This window comes from Nanorana parkeri, unplaced genomic scaffold, assembly GCF_000935625.1.
Source record: "Nanorana parkeri isolate BGI_ZX_2015 unplaced genomic scaffold, ASM93562v1 scaffold1093, whole genome shotgun sequence".
Taxonomy (NCBI): Eukaryota; Metazoa; Chordata; class Amphibia; order Anura; family Dicroglossidae; genus Nanorana; species Nanorana parkeri.
The window spans coordinates 227,547-231,947 of NW_017307361.1; the positions used below are offsets into that span (position 1 = coordinate 227,547).

General features: G+C 42.7%; 1 protein-coding gene across 1 annotated transcript in view; it reads right to left on the bottom strand.

The window, feature by feature from the left end:
• The window catches only part of LGR4 (leucine rich repeat containing G protein-coupled receptor 4), a 102,941-nt gene that overhangs the window by 97,761 nt on the left and 779 nt on the right, over positions 1 to 4,401 (bottom strand). The window lies entirely within an intron of this gene.

Below are 4,401 nucleotides of genomic sequence, written 5' to 3' on the forward strand. Positions count from 1 at the left end.
CAGGAGGAAGAAGAGTAGTCCAACAAACAATTCCACATGTGTATGACTGTAAAGCTGGCCATACACTGCTAAAATTTTGACCAAGTGCTGCTGATTTGGTAGAAATTCAAGCAGCGTGTGGCCCCTCGGGACAGTCCTGTTCCACATAAGTCTATTTTTCTGGGCTAGTTCACACCAGATGCAGTTCGTTCAGTTTTGGAGCTACATTAAAATGCATCACAATGCTTTTCTATGGGATCCTTGAGTTCTGTGCACACCAGTGCAGTCCGTTCCGATGCAGCCAGAAAAAAAGTAATGCTAGCCTTATTTTAGCTGCATCGGACTGCAACGGAACGCATCAAAAACACATGCAAACGCAACGAAATGCACCCAAAATCCCATTTTAAGCAACAACAAAAAAGAACCACCGCCAAAAAAAAATTATGATGCATCAATCATGGTAAAATCACAGTAAAAAAAAAAAAAAAAAAAAAAAAAAAAAAAAAAAAAAAAAAAAAAAAAAAAAAAATCGCTGCAAAATGCATTGCACCGGAGATGCGCAGAAACATGCGGCAATCAACCTTTGTCAAAAGGAGCCGGTCTGAAAATTCTCGGCCGAAGGGTGACAGCAGCCAATTGCCATCAGAATACAACAGCTTGGCTGTTTAGCATGGATGGGGGATGCATGGGGTGAACGACTGGTGTATGGTCAGCTTAAGAACTAAAAGGATATACAGTTTTGAGTCAAACACGGCTTAGAAAAGTTCCGTTCCAAAGCTTCAGTATACAGCTTGCCTCCCATATTACCATCAGATTGTACAATCTCCTTCAAGTTCAAAAACAACCACCATGTGGTGCAGCGGTAGGCAACCTCAGCACTCCAGCTGTTGTGGAACGACAAGCCCCATGGGGCATTGCAAAACTGACAGCCACAGGCATGACGAGATTTGTAGTTTCACCACAGCTGGAGTGCCAAGGTTGCCTACCCCACCCCTGATGTAGTGCAAAGGTCCACATAATACACTGGACATAGCTAAAGTGTTTAGATACGGCCTAGCACTAAATCTAAAATGAGATTGTACAGTGCATGTTTCAACGTGTAACCAGCATGAGGTACTCGGTGAACATCCATTAGTTCCTTCACAAATTCACAAACAGATATGCAATAGCATGTTGTTGCTCTGCTATAAGAGTGACCCAGGTGTCTGTTGTGCACAAAGTACAATCTGATAATATACAACTCTGTGCACATCTTGTAAATTGTCCCATTGTGAAACCACATAGGCAGCACTTTGAATCTGTATACACATTCTGCTGTAGCCAAGTAGTAAGCAGGGGAAAATCTGCAAGGCTAGCATCCTTTATTTCCATTTCCGACAACACGGCAGGAAGCTACCTGCAGCCAGAGGTCTCGGCAACATCCCTGGACATTATATTTAAAACTGCAAAAATGACATGTGATTTACCTTTACATAGCACAAAGAATCCGGACACAGACGGCAGAATCATTATCTAATTTGCTGTGTGCCACAGTGCTACATAAGGACAACCTCCATTAACATTGAAACCATAGATGCCAATTGCTAATATACACTGGGCACAAAAAAGTCACACACACTAATGTTTCGTTGGACTGCCTTTGATTGCAGCATTGTTTCGATAAGCTTATGCAGTGTCACAACATTTATTTCCATCCAAAGTTGTATTAATGTTTCACCAAGATCTTGCAGTGATGATGGGAGTCGGACCACTGCGTAAAGTCTTCTCCAGCACATCCCTAAGATTCTCAATGGGGTTAAGGTCTGGACTCTGTGCTGGCCAATCCATGTATGAAAATGATTTCTCATGCTCCCTGGACCACTCTTTCACAATCTTAGCCTGATGAATCCTGGCATTGTCATCTTGGAATATGCCCAATGTGCCACCTAGGAAGAATATATAAATCCATTGATGGAAAAACCTGGTGTAGCAGGTCATCATGTAGAGAGCCAGGAGAGGTCCTGTCCGGGGTTTATGTGTCGCCCAGATTCCTCTCTTACACCTTCTGGAACCTCTGGTAAGCCCCAGGTTTTACACCTTGCCTCAATGGCAATTTAGTGCAGGTGAGGCAAACAAACACTGCTCTGGATCCTGGGGAGCAGACAGTCTGAATCTGCTGGAGCACAAGGTTGGTTGTTTTTCTGAGGCCTCACAAACAATAGGTTTGTACAGGTTGTTAGTCAGGACTATCTTATGTGTAATCAGTGCTGGAACACAGCTAGGATTTTGTTTTAATTGTTTACTTCATTTGAGCACTGTACATAGCTGGTGTGATGAACCAATAAATGTATCACTGTTTGAAGACAAGTCACTGATCTGGTCTCTAAACCTCTCAAGATTGCTCACCCCAGGGAGCAATTGCACCCGCTACCTATTCCCCAGCTCACACTGGTCATTTCAGTATATTCAGGTAGGCAGCTGACCATTTTTTCGGCACACAACATTGCTCAACCTAAACCTGACCTGAGCAACTGAAGCAACCCCAGATCCTAAACATTGCCCGAAATCCAGGTGGTGACTTTTTTTTTTTTTTTTTGGACAGGCATTGAACTGAAAAATTTACAGATCGAATGCTTAAGGAGCCAGAAATATTCATAGAAAGATCATGTCCAGGGCTGGACAACCCCAGAAACCAGGTAGCCAATGCTCCCGCAAAATAACAGCTGGTGCCTAACTTTTGAAGTTTTTTTTCTAGTTGTTGTCAATGGAGCTGGCTTCTAAAATATATCCTGCTGGTTTCTAAGATTGGACAGACTGGCTCCTAAAATCCATATTAAATGTGTCCAACCCTGATCTAGTTGCTATATGGAACTAACACCCAGACAATCGATAATCTACCCGCATCACTACAGCTTTATAAAGCCTACATAGAAAACCAAGAACATTGCGACATATCAAAATAAAGCACCAGGACCGTGTTTACTAATCTTTGAACTTTGTTGTATTTAGAGCTCAAAGAATCACAACATCACTACACACAACTAATATTTTTGACCACGGCAATAGTACCCGCATAGCAGCATACACAAGTAATCAGCATGGAGTGATTAATAGGCAGGACACATACATAATGAAATAAACCTTCATGAATAAGCAGATCAATGTCAGTTTGAGGGTAACGGAGGTCAGTGGTGGTCCGGCTGTGTGGGACATTGCAAAGTCCTGTGATGCACAGCAGGAGTTGGGTTATCGCAGAACGCAGCAAAGACAAAAAAAAAAATCAGTCATTCAATACTTCAATAGAAAGGAAATATGGATGTGAAATGCATGGAGGCAGCGAACGTCTTGTGTGTAATGACCCCTTGGCATCTAATCAAAAATCGGTTTCTATTGAGCAAGTTCACGATATGAAGAAAAAGTAGATCTGATGGGTGGTTACAATGTCACTGCAATGTATTAGGATCAGGAGCAATTAATAAGAGGATGTCTGGGCTGGAGAAGCCCAGGAGTCAGGTAGCCAATGCTCCTTAAAGTTTACAGCTGGTGCCTATCCTTTGAGGTTCTCTCTAGTTGTTGTCAATGGAGCTGGCTCCTAAAAATATATATATCCTGCTGGCTCCTGGATTGGACAGACTGGCTCCTGAATTGCAGAATATATTTTCCGCCCCTGTAATAAGAGAATTTAAAGCATCCATTGAGTACACGGTGGCTAATATTTTGTTTTCAGGGGTACAGCTACTGAGCTGGCATAACTAATCCCATCAGAGATGACGGGACCATGGAGCTCTGGACACCCAATTATAACATTTTATTTACTTGAAATATACATATTTTGTACTAAAGGCACTGCCTGTTATAATCATGATCATCCTTTCCTGCTTATTGACTATCGTAAAAAGGGGGGGGGGGGAATTTACCCTTGGCAACCTGGAAAGGAGGGGGGAGAAACAAAATAGCTCTGAGTACATGTCCATCATAAACATACATGACATGGGCATAGCTGCCAGCATATAAATACTTTCTAGGGACACTTCCCTATACCCAATGGTTTCATGCATTACTGCCACCAAAGACACCAAGCACTTCCAAAGGCAATCAAATGGGTTCTAAAGTTGAAATAGCCTGTATATGGACTGACAGCTGAAACAGTCAAAAGAATTTTACTAGGTAGGAGTTGGACTTCACTAACAAGTCAATCCGGAACAAAGAAGGGTATAGTGTCAGTTTGGAAACCCAGGGGCAACCCTTGGGAACGCGCTAATAAGAGGAGAAAACTGGTGGAGAGCAAGCCTTAAATGCATGGGAATGAGGGTGACTGTCCCTGGGAACCTGGAAAGAAGAGGAAGGGGACAATCCTTGGGGACTGCAGGGGGCAATGGTTTAGAACATGGAGGACAATTCTTGAAAAGCTGGAAATTAGGGAGACAACCCTTGCAAAGTTAG